This window comes from Sus scrofa, chromosome 1 (assembly GCF_054392235.1).
Source record: "Sus scrofa isolate SSC_HxYL_T2T_F1_AM1 chromosome 1, Sscrofa_HxYL_maternal_Yorkshire_Landrace_v2.0, whole genome shotgun sequence".
Classification (NCBI taxonomy): domain Eukaryota; kingdom Metazoa; phylum Chordata; class Mammalia; order Artiodactyla; family Suidae; genus Sus; species Sus scrofa.
The window spans coordinates 109,284,397-109,300,194 of record NC_139383.1 but is presented as its reverse complement, the minus strand read 5'-3'; positions in this window follow the sequence as shown (position 1 = coordinate 109,300,194).

The window sequence follows — 15,798 nt, the reverse complement described above, 5'->3', positions numbered from 1 at the left end:
CACAGCTCACGGAAACGCCGGATGGTTAACCCACTGAGCAAGGGCAGGGATCGAACAGCAACCTCATGCTTCCTAGTCGGATTCGTTAACCACTGCGCCACGATGGGAACTCCCTTTCTCAGTTCTTTAAGAGGCAATGGTAACAAACAGGCTCACTTACTACCTGAAACAGCAACTTTAAAGAATTTTCTTGGAAACCACACCCAACGGCTTCTTTCCGCTTTCTACTGGTCACTCACATTTGCAAGTGAGACTAGAAAAAAAAAATGATTAAACTTTTTTTGGATCTGGACAGTTACATTGCATCCTCAACAACATAGGAGTTCTTTTGGAAAGGGAGAATGAGAGAGCATAGGTGAATAGCTCCCTTGGCCATTTCTCCTTGTTTTTACGTTTCTTATTATGAGAGTTCTCCTGTGGCGCAACGGATCGCTGGAAGCGCTAGTTTCGGACCTGCACCTTGAAGGGCACCAGGCACAGGAGGTTAAGGATCTGGAGTTGCAGCAGTTGTGGCCCTAACCCTGGAAACTCCATAAGTTGCAGGGCTGCCAAAAACAAACAAACCTCTTTTATTATGGAAAATTTCAAACATTTGGTGTTAGAATTGTCCAAAGAACCCCCTCCTCAACTCATCATCCAGCTTTAACCATTGTTAATTTATCACAATGTTGTTTCATCTATTCCTCCTCTCATCACACCCCTTGCATACTGGAGTATCTTGAAGCAAATCTCAAACAGCATACTTTTTTCTTTTCTGTTCTTTTTTGTTTTGTTGTTCTTTGTTTTTTGGCCTCACCCAAGGCATGGGGAAGTTCCCGGGCCAGGGATCCAATCTGTGCCACTGCAGTGACCTGAGCCACAGCAGCGGCAACCCCAGATCCTTAACCACTAGGCCACCAGGGAATACCCTCAAACATTTTATCTTTTCATCCAAAAACCTTCCCATATCTACCTCCTAAAGATAGAAACTTTTTTAAAGTTGTTTATTTTAAAAACTGTTGGTTTGTTTGAATTAGAATCCAAACAAGATTTACACATTGTTATTTGGTTGATACATTTTTTAAATCTCTTTCAATCTCAACACAAAGCCTTTCATTGTAGGACTAAATGTCAGGCTTAAAATGTCAATATTCTATGAAAAACAATGTAACAGAAATTCACCCTGCAGCATCCAGGACAAACATTATCAGCTTATCTCCCAGGAGAAAATAAGTAGGGAGAAGAAAGTATAAAGGCACTGAATACAAGAGGAGAGGTGGGGAAATGGAGAAAAAATATGAATTGAGCAATTGGATCACACTGCTACTTCTTTCTGGAACTGGTTTACTTGGCAGGACTCCTTGAGTTGCAATGACAGAAATTCAATCCAAACTGATTTAAGCAAGAAAAAAAAAAAGACTATTTGGCTTATAAAACTGTATAATTGTGTGTGTGTGTGTGTGTGTGTGTGTGTGTGTGTGTGTGTTTGGTTATAGCTGAACCCAGGTACTCAAACACACTGTTAAGAAAGCCATCTCCATCTCTCAGTTATGTGTTTTCTGTGTTGCTTCCATCCTCAGGCAGCCTTTCCCCTATGGTTGTCTCTTCAGAGGTGTACATTCAGTCTCCAGCCTTTCACAGTGGGTTTTAAGGATCCAGAGTTGCCACAGTTGCAGCATAGATCGCAGCTATGGCTAGGATTCCATCCCTGGCCTGGGAAATTCCACATGCTGTGATGTGGGAAAAAAGAAAAAGGAGGTAAGATAAGAGAACTGGCTGCCTAGTGAGGGGGAGAGACCAGGACAGGAATGAAAAAGAAGAGAGGTATTAATAGAGCAGATTTGTAAGACACAATATCTCCAGTTTTTCCAATTAGACATGGTGTTTTAGCACTTTTTTTTTTTTTTTTTTTTGCCATATGCTTAGTTCACACCAAGGAAAAGAATAACCATACTGTATCATTCAAGATTCCAGCAAGAATCAGAAGGAAAACTCAAACTGGATAATTGGGGAATTTAATAAAAGGGCTACCTGCAGTGTGTAGGCTGATTGTGAAGGGAACACGTGATGGTGAGTTTCCTCAGGGTTCATGACCTCAGGGTGCAGTTATTATCTCTAAGCTCAAAAACTTATGGTCATGGGAGCCTAGGGATGCAGCTCTGTGGGAGGGGCCACCTGGCAGGAGCTGTGGCCTCTGGTTAGGGTCAGAGCAGGAAGGAAGCCGAGAGAATAAATACCTCCATTCTCCTCAAACCTACATCTTCCTACTCCCATTGGCCACATCCATTTTGAAGCCAGAAGGCCCAGGAGCCCTTGAAAAGTATAAATCTGGCTCAATGGAGAGTGGATTCCTGAGGAGCAAGTGAAAAGCAGCCAGGACGCACAAATTATGGCATTCATGTATTGACATATTTTGTGAATTTGGTAAAATATTTCTTAAAACAGCTGTCAATGTTTATACATAAATATTTGAAATCAAGTACTGTAATAAGTTAACAAGCTGTATCTTTTATTTGATAGATACTTTTCTCAAAGCATTTAAAACACTTAAAAGATTGGTGTTACGGAGTTCCCGTCATGGCACAGTGGTTAACAAATCTGACTAGGAACCATGAGGTTGCGGGTTTGATCCCTGGCCTTGCTCAGTGGGCCGATGATCCGGTGTTGCCGTGAGCTGTGGTGTAGGTCACAGACTTGGCTCGGATCCCAAGTTGCTGTGGCTGTGGTGTAGGCCGGTGGCTACAGCTCCAATTAGACCCCTAGCCTGGGAACCTCCATGTGCCGAGGGAGTGGCCCTAGAAAAAAGACAAAAAAAAGACAAAAAAAAAAAAAAAAAAAAAGATTGGTGTTATATTGATATTTACAAAGTGGTCAATTGTCGATATCTTAAAACAGAAAAGACGAAAACTTGCCAAATTTTCTGGAATCAATTAATTGTGGAAGAGCCTGCCAATGGAGTATCTAGTAACAGATCACAGGAAAGCCAGAAAAGACAGTTTGGGCATCATTTCTATCAATGTGTTCATGAAAAACTTAGCAATAACTAGGAAAATTAAGTTACAATTTCATTTTCTTAATGGTCATTATGTGTCCAATGCCTATGACGAAGTAATTTCCATGTTTTGGAAAACTTCTCTCTGCATAGATGCAACTGAACATCCTGAAGTACATTTTATACAACAAGTATTTGGAAATCTTGTGTAAGCCTTATATTAAGCTAAATTAATAATAACTCATGCATATCAGAGATGCTTAAATCGACTGCAAGATTTTCAATCTCTACATCAAAGATTTAATCACCTGAACATTCCTAGGATTTACTGTGTCCCTGAAATCTCTAGATAAACTTCCCAGATCATCTAGACAGTGGTCAAATTACGTCAGGAATCTCTCACCATGCATCGTAATACTATTGAGGGAGAGGGAGCAAACCCAAGAACAGCACAGTTGCTGTTGATGTGTGAGAGACGCTGAGGTTGCTCTGGAGTCTGGGCTGCAGAGGAGGGCTCCCCAGCAGTACTCACGGGGCACAGCACAGTCATGCCAGCCCACATGTGCTTGTGGCACGCTGATACCCAGAGCAGCAAAGCTCAACCCTCTGCCATCCACAGCTCAGGAATCATGCACATTTTGATGTCACTGTATTGAGTGGCTTAGTTCCAGTTACCACACCCCATAGAAGCTGCCTCTAGGGCCTTCATTAGCCTAGACTTTCCCCCTGGCCTCTTCCCTTGTAGACAGCATGGGTCCTCATACCAGGCTGCCAAACCATGTCCTTCACCTCGATGCCTGGGCCCAGCTGTTCGCCTTCCCTCCCCTTTCCACACGGTGCATTTCTGCACTATCCACCCCATTATTTGTCTGGGTCCAGATCTCCCCACCATCCATTATGCTCCAGAACTCTTGTCCAGCTGTTACCCTGCCCCTTCTACTCTAGCCTGACTCACCGTCATCCATGGCAGCTTCGGATTTGGTAACACCATTCTTCTTCCTATCACTCGACTCACACTTGCCATTGTTTGCAAAAGTAGAATCAAAATGGTGATTCAACTGACACAAGGGCAGCCAAATCAGGGAACCTGGGACAGGATAGTTGGGGTGAGCGCAATGATCACAGTAGGTCTCAAAGTTCCCTTTCTGAAATGATAAAGTTGATGCACAGGTACACCCTCAACCTGGCCCCTGCCTGCCTCCTCAGCTTCAGCTCTAGCACCTCTTGCTGGTGGGGATGCCTCCTTGCCCTTGTGTGTGGTCTCTGCCAAGACACACGCACACTTTGCCAGCACATCCCACGTTGTTGTCACTTCTCTCTTTGCTCATGATGTTCTTCTGTCTATGATCCTCTTTATTTTCTATCTCTATCATTTCCATTCATTTTCTTCAAAATTCAGCAAGTAAACCCTCGTCTATCTGAAGCCTTCCTTGATCCTTTCTTTTAGGTTGGGTTTCCTTGCAAATTTTCTTTGGCAATTCTGATTCAATTGGTTTATGGGTAGGGTTCATGATTAGAATTTTAAAAAATTCCTTGGATAATCCTAACGTGCCTCAGGGTTAAAAAATCATTGAGAGGCAGAAAACTAAAAACAGAACTACCACATTATCCAGCAATCCCACTCCTGGGCATCTATCTGAAGAAAACCATGACTCAAAAAAATATGGGTACCCCAATGTTCATTACAGCACTATATGCAATAGCCAAGACATGGAAGTAACCTAAATGTCCATCAACAGAGGAGTGGATAAAGAAGATGTGGTACATTTTTGCAATGGAATACTACTCAGCCATAAAAAAGAATTAACTAATGACATTTGTAGAAACATGGATGGACCTAGAAATTATTACACTAAGTGAAGTTAGACAGAGAGACAAACATCATTTGATATCACTTATATATGGAATCTTAAACAAAAGGATAAAAATGAAATTATTTTCAGAATAGAAACAGACTTTGAAACTCTTATGGTTACCAAAGGGGATTCAGTGGGAGGGGAGAACTGGAGGTTTGGGATGGAAATGTTCTAAAATGGGGTTGTGATGATGATTGTACAACTATAAATATAATAAAATTCATTTAATTATTTTTAAAAAAACATTGAGAGGGAAGAAAAGGGAGATGGGAAGAAACAAGGAGGTGGGGATTTGCAGGTACCAATCTGAGGCTGACTGGTCTCCTACTGAAACATAACACCAAGAAGTGCATGGGTTGAATTGTTCACCCTACCCCTCAATTCATGTGTTGAAGTCTTAACCCCACTACCTCAGCATGTAAATTTGGAGACAGGGTCCTACAGATGTAATAGAATTAACTGAGGTCACTGAGTGAGCACAAATCCATTATGACTGGTGTCTTGATTAAAGGGAGAGATTTGGACACAGAGACACATATAAAGGGAAGATGAAATAAAGAGACACAGGGAGAAGGTGGCCAGCCACAGCCAAGGAGAGAAGTGTGGAATGGATCCTTTCCTCACAGCCCTCAGAAGGAAGAAACCTGCCCACACTTTATTTTATTTTATTTTACTTAATTAATTTTTCTTATTTTTATTTGTTTATTTATTTATTTACGCTTTGCTTTGTAGGGCTGCACCCAGGGCATATGGAGGGTCCCAGGTTAGGGGTCAAATTGGAGCTGTAGCCGCCGGCCTACACCACAGCCACAGCAACACCAGATCCGAGCTGAGTCTGCGGCCTACAACACTGCTCACAGCAAGGCCAGATCCTTAACTCACTGAGCGAGGCCAGGGATCAAACCCACAACCTCATGGTTCCTAGTGGGATTCATTTCCTCTGCGCCATGTAGGGAACTCCCCACAATTGATTTTAAACTTACAGCCTCCAGAACTTGAGGCAACAGATCTCTGTAGTTTAAGCCACCCAGTCTGGCATTTGTTATGGCAATCCTGGCAAACCAATACAGGGCATACTGTAAGAAACAGATATATCATGCCCTAGAGTTAGGGAGCCTGGGCTCTTGCTCATGACAGAGCTATTTTAAAAAACATGAGCTCTAAAAGTTAGGTTGTTGTGTCTAATACATTCATTTTAAGAATCAAGTGAAGATGTTCATTTAATTTTTATGTAATTCTTTTATTTTTTTAATTTTTATGCCTGCAACCATGGCATATGGAAGTTCTTAGGCTAGGGACACCAGGAATCAAAAACAAGCTGCTGTAACCTATACAACCTGTCACAGCTGTGGCAACATCAGATCCTTTTAACCCATTGTGCCAGGCTGAGGATTGGCCAGGTATGGAACATGTACCTCTGCAGAGATCCAAGCCATTGAAGTCTGATTCTTAACCCACTGGGCCACAGTGGGAACCCCAATTTTTATGTAATTCTTCGAGAATTAAGCTTTGAGTGGGAAACTGAATTCCAAGAAAATGCCAAAAGGTTGAGATATTACCATGCAACAGAATAGTTTATGTGTTCGGTTTCAATAAGGTTTCAACTAAATCAAACTTTTACCTAGAACACAGTGTATTTGCTGCCTTCACATTGTTGAAATGCTGGTTGGAAGGCACCCTTGCCACATGGCCACTAGAGGGCAGGGAAGCATCATTCTTCTTGAGGGCACTAGCAAAACAAAATGTCAACCAAATGTGTGGTCACAGATACAGTCTACCTGCTATAAAAATGTTTGAAAATAAACTTTTAGAACTTGCTTTTTCTATCATATAATAAGCACATGTTTTTAACTGAAAACTTGAACATCACAGAAAAGTATAAAAAACAAAACAAAGGAGTTCCCTGGTGGCTCAGTGGGTTAAGGATTCAGTGCTTTTCACTGTTGGGGCTCAAGTTGCTACTGTGGCGCAGGCTCCATCCCTGGCCCAGAAATTCCTGCATGCTGTGGGAACAGCCAATAAAAAAGAATACAGTGAAAACTCTCATTATTCTACCTGTTAGAAACAAACATAGGAGTTCCCGTCGTGGCACAGTGGTTAACGAATCCGACTAGGAACCATGAGGTTGCGGGTTCGGTCCCTGCCCTTGCTCAGTGGGTTAACGATCCGGCGTTGCCGTGAGCTGTGGTGTAGGTTGCAGACGCGGCTCGGATCTGGCGTTGCTGTGGCTCTGGCGTAGGCTGGTGGCTACAGCTCCGATTCGACCCCTAGCCTGGGAACCTCCATATGCCGCGGGAGCGGCCCAAGAAATAGCAACAACAACAAAAAGACAAAAGACAAAAAAAAAAAAAAAAAAGAAACAAACATAGAGTCCTGGGCTACTCCTAGGATAAAATGGATAAATGTGGACCATTCCTAGAATTCTCTGTAAACATCCTCTGCTCAGGCCTTCCTTCTCTCTCACTATCTATGATATCACCCAAACCTAACCATAATGCCACTTCCAATCCAACATCAAACCATAAGCCCCCTTTTAAATGTAGAATGGCTATTTTTTTGAAATTTGTTAGCACTGTGGGTGAAAGGTTTCATTTACCACTGACATCACTCACCATGGATACCAAATCGTGTGACAACTGCAGCAGCAGGTATCCATCTAAGTAAAACTGATAAAATGTCGTTTTTGGATATATATATATATATATATATAGCACTGACATCTGAAGAGATTTCACAGAACAACTAGGCTTTGATAAAATGTCCATTTCAATCTACTGCATATATTTTAAGATTGGATTGTTGAGCTTTTCTTATTATTGAATTTTGAAAGTTCTCTCTATATTTTAGATAGCTGTCTTGTGTTGGATGTGTGTTTTTCAAATATATTTTCCTAGCCTTTGTCTTTTCGTTCTCTGAACAATATCATTCATAGAGCAAAAAAGTTTTGAATTTTTTCTTTTCCCTTTCTTTCTTTCCTTCTTTCTTTCTTTCTTTCTTTCTTTCTTTCTTTCTTTCTTTCTTTCTTTCTTTCTTTCTTTCTTTCTTTCTTTCTTAACTTTGGCTACACTCATGGCATATGGAAATTCCTGGGTGAGGGATCCAATCCAACCTGCAGCTGTGACTTATGGTACCTACAGCTGTGGAAACACCAGATCCTTAACTCACTGGGCCACAGTAGCAACTCTTAAAAGTTTTGAATTTTAATGAAGTCCAGCTTATCTACTTTTTTGTATTTACTTGGCCATACTTTGATGTCATGTCTAAGAACTCTGCATAACTTTGGGTCATGAGGATTTTTCTCCTATGTTTCCTTCTAGAAGCTTTATATATCCATGCTTTACATTTAGATGTATTTTCAGTAACTTTTTGTGTAACATGTGAGGTTTGGGTTGAAGTTCCTCTCTCCTCTGTCTCTTTGCATGTGAAAGTCCAACTGTTTCTACATTATTTATTGAAAAATACTACCTTTTTTCCCATTAAATTGCCTTTGCGCCTTTGCAAACAATCTATTGGCTATATTTGAGCGAATCTAGTTCTCGACTTTTCTATTCTGTTGCATTAATATCGTTCCCTTCACAAATACCATCCCACCTTAATCTCCTTAGTTTCATGTCTTAAAACCACGTTGTGTGAGTCCATCAAATTTCTTCTTTTAAAAATTGTTTTGGCTATTCTAGCTCCTTTGTTTTTATGTAAATTTTAATATCAGCTTATGTTTATATACACCAAAAAATCCTACTGATATTTCACCTGGATTGTGTTGGATCTGTAGCTCAACCTGGGGATGATTGACATCTTAAATTTATTGTCATCTAATCCATGTACTTGGCCTGTTTCTCCATTTAATTACGTGTTCTTTGATTTTTTTCTTATTAGCATTCTGTAAATTTCAGCATACTGATATAGCACATATTTTGTTAAATGTATACCTATGAGTTTCATTATTTTGGAATTATTATAAATGGTATTATTTTAAAATTTTTGGTTTCAAGTTGGTATGATGTCCATATGGATACATGATTAATGTGTCTGTTGACATTTTATCTTGTAGCATTGCTCGACTACTTATGTTCTAGGAGTTTTTTTAAAGAAATTTTCAAAATTTTCAATGCAGAAAATCATGTTTGAGAATAAGGGAAGTTTTATTTCTTCCTTTCCAATCTGTATGCCTTTAGTGTTTTTATTGTCTCATTTTCCTGACTATGGTGTTTAACAGGAGTGGTGAAAGAAGATATCAGGCAAGGGACATCTGTTGCATAACAGTGATAGTCCCAGAGTGTCAACCCTGTGTGGTTTGGAGGTGTCAGAGTAGTAGAGAAAGACATGACTTGCATAGATGGTGAATGGAACAAGGCATTCCTCATGCAGAGAAGAGACAGACCAAGATCAGCTTCAATGGTGAGTACCTGCCCCTCCCCACCAGCAGGGCTTATCCCACAGCTGACACAGGGAAAGATACTTCCAAAGAGATACGCCTAGCACTGGCCACGAGGGCTCTTTATCTCTTTGCCAGGATTTGTTCCAGGCCCATAGGCCACTCATATACCACTGTGCAAGGAGCAAGAAGCTGCACATGACTGCCTTTCTCAACAGCAGATATCCTTTCATTGTTTCCAATCTTAAGGAAAAAGCTTTCAGCATTTAATTTTTTTTTCTTTCTCTCTCTCTCTTTTTTTTTTTTTTTTTTTTTTTTTTGGTCTTTTTCCCTTTTCTAGGGCCACTCCCACGGCATATGGAAGTTCCCAAGCTAGGGGGTCTAATCAGAGCTGTAGCCGCCAGTCTACACCATAGCCACAGACGGCAACGCAGGATCTGAGCCGAGTCTGCGACCTACACCACAGCTCACGGCAAGGCTGGATCTTTAACCCACAGAGCAAGGCCAGGGATTTGAACCCAGAACCTCATGGTTGCTAGTCGGATTCATTAACCACTGAGGCATGATGGAAACTCCTTTTTTTTTTCCTCACTATTTTTTAAGTGTGATAGAGTTTTTACGGATGCATTTTATCAGGTTAAAAAATTGACCTTGTACCTTGTACCTTGCAATTTTGTTTAATTTGTTTATTAGTTCTCTCTCATAGCTTATTTTTTGTGTATTATTTGGGATTTTCTTTCTTTCTTTCTTTCTTTCTTTCTTTTTTTTTTTTTTTTTTTTTTTTTTGTCTTTTCTAGGGCCACACCCGCAGCATATGGAGGTTCCCAAACCAGGGGTCTAATTGGAGATGTAACCGCTGGCCTAAGCCAGAGCCACAGCAACGCAGGATCCAAGCCACATCTTCGACCTACACCACAGCGCATGGCAACGCCAGATCCTTAACCCACTGAGCCAGGCCAGGGATCAAACCCACAACTTCACAATTGCTAGTTGGATTCGTTAACCACTGAGCCACAATGGGAACTCCTTTTTCCCATCTTTTCTAAGGACTAACTTTTGTTTTTGTTGATTTTCTATATTATTTTTCTCTTCTCTGTTTCACTTATCTCCCCTCTAATCTTGATGACATCCTTCCTTCTGCTAACTGTGGGTTTAGTTTGCTCTTCTTTTTCTAGTTTAAAATGTAAAGTTATTGATTAGAGATCTTATTTATTAATGTAGGCATTTATAGATATACATTTTTCTCTGAGCATACCACAAGTTTTGGTGTGGTGTGTCTTCATTTTTACCTTACCTAAAGAGAAGCAAGGGTAAGAATTTACTTGGACTGCTCTTCAGAAACTGTAAGCAAGAAGACTAGGGTGGGAGTTCCCGTCGTGGCACAGTGGTTAACGAATCCGACTAAGAACCATGAGGTTGCCGGTTCGGTCCCTGCCCTTGCTCAGTGGGTTAATGATCCGGCGTTGCCGTGAGCTGTGGTGTAGGTTGCAGACGCGGCTCGGATCTGGCGTTGCTGTGGCTCTGGCGTAGGCTGGTGGCTACAGCTCCGATTCGACCCCTAGCCTGGGAACCTCCATATGCCGCGGGAGCGGCCCAAGAAATAGCAACAACAACAACAACAACAAAAAAAAAAAAGACAAAAGACAAAAAAAAAAAAAAAAGAAGAAGACTAGGGTGAAATACTTAGGGTGTTGAAAGAAAAAAAATCACCAATCTAGAATTCTGTGTCTAGTGAAATTGTTATTCAATGTGAAGGAGAAACAGAGACTTTCTCAAACAAAATTTGAGGAAATGTGTCGCCAGTAGAGCTGCCTTACAAGGAATGATAAAATAAGTTGTTTAGAAAGAAGGGAAATGATACAGGGCAGAAATTCAGATCTATGTAAAGAAAGGAAGAACATTAGAAAAGGCAGAAATGAGGGTAAAATAAAACCTTCTATTTTTCTTATTCTTAATTGATCTAACAGATAATTTGTTCAAAATAATAATGATAGCAACAATGTTTTTGGTAATTATAGCTTCTTGATAAGTGAAATGAATGATATAGGAACTTTCATATGCGGCATGTAAATATGTATGTGCTCAACAACTGAAATGCACATTTATAATTAAGCACACCTGGCTGTTCTCCACGGAGACTGAGCAGACCTTCAGATCTACAACTCTTTTTTTTGTGTGTCTTTTTTTTTTTTTTTTTTTTTGTCTTTTTGTCTTTTTGCCTTTTCTAGAGCCACTCCCGCGGCATATGGAGGTTCCCAGGCGAGGGGTCTAATCGGAGCTGTAGCTGCTAAGCCTATGCAGCCACAGCAATGCCAGATCTGAGCTGCATCTACAACCTACACCACAACTCACGGCCTTGCCAGATCCTTAACCCAATGAGCAAGGCCAGGGATGGAACCTGCAACCTCATGGTTCCTAGTTGGATTCGTTAACTACTGAGCCATGACGGGAACTCCCAGGTCTGCAACTCTACTTGTCAGAATTTATACAAGGCAACAGAGCTTTCTATGTGGTTTTCAGGTTGTTCACTGAGATGGGTAATCTCAGGTAGCAGGGCTGGGATGGTGTAGCCTGACTCCTTCTCTCCTTGTCCTCAAGGCCCCCAGGACAATGGGGACTACTACAACCACAGAAGATTCTCTAGGAAGTGGATGTTCCAGGTGTTCTCAGGTGGCCTGACCTAGAGGACTGGTGACACAGACCCTGTGCTCCAGCTTGGCCATGAAAAGGATTTTTTCAACTTTGCACTCCTGGTTGTGTCACAGTCTCCTGAGGCCCTTGATGCCCTTCCTCGATTCTGAGAGGTCAACCCTGTTCCCACCTGGGGCTGCTCCTCATTGCACCTGTGTCCAGACTGGAGCCAGCTAGGCCCTACTGCGATCTGCCTCTCCTGAGGAGGAGCTGAAGTTGAGTCCTTCAAGGAGGACCCAGGTTTGAGCGTGAATGAAGAATTCAAGTGGTGGCTACAGACCCTGCAGAGGAAGGTATCCCACCCCACCCTACCCCCTACCCCACCTGTCCTGGGTCCCAGGGGCTGGGCTGAGAGCCACCCCGGGAATGGGAAGCATCTGGAGGAGTCTCCTTGGGAGAGTGCCTGGCTTGGGACGGCCTGGGTCTCTGGGTCTCCCGTTGCGGTGCAGAGACCCTCCAGCTCTGGGTGCCTGCTGAGCATCAGGGAATGAGGATTCTTTCTTTCTTTCTTTCTTTCTTTCTTTCTTTCTTTCTTTCTTTCTTTCTTTCTTTCTTTCTTTCTTTTCCTTTCTTTTCCTTTCTTTGTCCCTCCCTCCCTCCCTTCCTTTTCTTTCTTTTTTTCAGCTGTGCCTGGGGAAGGTGCAAGTTCCCAGGTGCAGCAGCCACAGCCTCTGGAAATGCATCTTTCCCAGGAGTGGGTTCAAAATGGACAGTTGCCACTCTGCTGGTAGGAGGATTCCTGGCAGTGCATTGTGCCCCTATGGCCCCCAAGATCTCCATTTGTGGCCCCTCCCGCCTATGCCCTGGGGTGGAGCTGCATGAGGAGGGCTTCTGAGTGGGCAGGGAGGGGAGGGGAAGCTGCAGCCACTGCAGGAGGGAGGGGGACGGTAACCCAGGGAGAGCGTGATAACAACAATCTTCCCCACGTACTGTGAAAGCCCCAGCTCAGCATGAAATGGGATCCTCTCTGCCCTTTCTACTTTGGGTATTCTCTTCTCTTTCAGCATCTCTGGCCGAAACCCCCAAGGGGACTCCAGGATGCAGAGCTGAGTTCACCGCTGCTTGGAAGAGAGAAAAATCACAAGTTTTCCATTCCCGTGGTGAGGGGTCCAGTCCCCACCCCACCCCCACCTCCCCACACCCTTCTCTGCATGGTGCTGCCTAGGCAACCAAACTTCCTGTTACTGAAGGACCAGTAAATTGTCCAGGCAGCCACTTGGCACCTTGCAGTGAGAGATGAAAAGTCCCACTCCAAAGGCTATCATCATGGTAAATGTTGCTGTGTTGGGGATACATGTGGGACCTCAGGCCTGGCCCAGAACAGTGGACCCAAAATCAGGCCTCCCCTTAAAGGGAGAAGGGAATCCAGTGTGTCTTGCTATTTAAAAACTCAGGAGAGCTCCCGCAGTGGCACAGCAGGTTAAGGATCCAGCAGTTGCCTCTTTGGCCATGTGGGTTGGATCCCCCACCAATGCAGTGGGTTAAGGATCCAGTGTTGCTGCAGCTATGGCTGTATGTCTGCAGTTGCAGCTCCGATTGGATCCCTGGCCTGCCAACTTCCATATGCTGCCAATGCAGCCATACAACCAACAATCAAAAAAAGTTCAGGAAAACCTTTTCCTACCCACAACCAGCATGGGCTCATTTTATACAACCTGCCTATTTGGAGAACTGTCATCATCTGGAGTGTTGAAAGGCTTTCACACTCTTAGACAACCCTGGGAGATGGTAAAAAATGTCCTAAAATCCTTTGGTGATGGTTGCACAACTCTGAATATCCTACAACCATTAAAAGTTATACTCTAAGTGGGTGGATTTTATGGTACGTGAATTATATTTTGATGTAGGTGTTTAAAAAGCCTCAACAGTAATACTCAAAACTCATCACTTTGTTATCACTCAACTACGTTTTACTCTTATTTGGTTCTTTTTTTTTTTTTTTTTTTGTCTTTTGTCTTTTTTCTTTATAGGGCCGCATCTGCTGCATATGGAGGTTCCCAGGCTAGAGGTCTAACCAGAGCTGTAGCTGCCAGCCTACGACACAGCCACAGCAACGCCAGATCCGAGCCATGTCTGCAACCTACACCACAGCTCACGGCAAGGCCGGATCCTTAACCCACTGAGCGAGGCCAGGGATTGAACCCAGAACCTCATGGTTCCTAGTCAGAGTCATTTCTGGTGCACCACGACGGGAACTCCTCTTATTTGGTTCTTGATGTTACTTTGTTGTATCTATGGTGGAAATGTTCTACAATGCTGCTACTGCCCATCTCTTCCAATTCTGCTTTCAGTCACATTGGGTTGGAGGCTTTCACTTTGCCATGGTTGATGTATTAACCGAGGAAAACAGTAAATGTTACAAACCCAGTCTCCTTTTATTTCCCCAGAGAGCAAAGTTTTAAATATTTTCCAGCAAACCACTGATTAGGGGTCATCAGTCTCTGGAATACTCTTCTGCGTTTTTGCCACATCTGGCTCCTAACTCAAATAGCTCTGCCACACTTCTGTGCCCACCTCCCCCCTCAACACTGCTTTCCCCTGTTCAGCCAGAGTCTAGGCAGCTATGTGTGCAGCCAGAATGCTGAATCCCCCACTCAAAACTGCTGCTTTTGATTTGTGAACTGTAGTAAGTTTTTAATTTCACCTATATATATTCAAAAACACAATCCATCCAAACCAAATAGTTCTGAGTACATTAAAAAAATAAAGAATGGGGAATTCCCATCATGGCTCAGCGGTAATGAACCCAGCTAGTATCCATGAGGACATGGGTTCAATCCCTGGCCACTCTCAGTGGGTTAAGGATCTGCTGTTGCCATGAGCTATGGTTTAGGTTGAAGACGCAACTTGGATCTCCTGTTGCTGTGGCTGCGGCATAGGCTGGAGCTGTAACTCCAATTAGATCCCTAGCCTGGGAACTTCCCATTACCCTCAGCAGGTCCTGGCCTTCCATTCAAAGACTGGGAGCCAGCCTCCTCAGACTTCCAAGGACAAACCTGGAAATACCTGTTTCACCAAGTGTCCCCCCAAAAGGAGCTTGCACTCCTCTAAAAGACCAATCTGTTCTCTTGAGCCAAATCCCCACTCTGTTTTTTTTCTTTTTCTTTCTTGCAGAAATTCCCCAAGCCAGGAATCAAACCCACACCACAACAGCAGTGACAACACCTGATCCTTAACCCATTGAGCCACCAGGGAACTCCCCTACTCTGATTTTATATAGGAGTTTGCCCCTTAGAGTCTCCCCTCTCTTTTCTGAATAATTATCCACTTCTTCATCAGGGAGTCTTTTTCTCCCATTTCAGTAGAGATGCTCCCACTCTGTCAATCAGCCAATGGGCTAGTCAAAAAAATACTACAAAATCTCTCACATGGAAGGTGTTCTTAGAACTCCATGGAAGGGGTCCGTATTGTCTATCATTCCTTACCCTGTCTGCCAGGCCAAGGAGGGGCTGCCCTTTGGGGCCTCAGTATCCTGTCTTCTGAGAAGGGAACAGGAAGGACATTCTGGGCCACCTGATTTTCAAGAAGGTTTTTTTTTTTTTTTTCCCCCTACTCACTACTCGGGTAGCTCAGAGTGTCATAGCTCAGTACCAGTTATGACCAGTATGGCAAGAGCCTGGCCTTTCCAGTGGCCCCTAATGGCTCTGTTCTAGTCAAGCTCCTTCCCTCTCACCAGACTCCAACCTTCTCACCGAGCCACGACTATGACTATAACCTTGCCCCTGGACCAGAGCACACAGAATCTGTCATCAGAATGGAGTGTCCTCACCAGCCTCTACCCTCTATAAAGTGGTCCTTGTGCTTGGGAATATTGGAACCTGGTAGGAGGCCCCATCGTGCTGTGTTGGCCCTTTCTCATTGAACTTGCCTCTCCCGTGGAGGAGTTTGTGTCAAGAGTCCCAGAT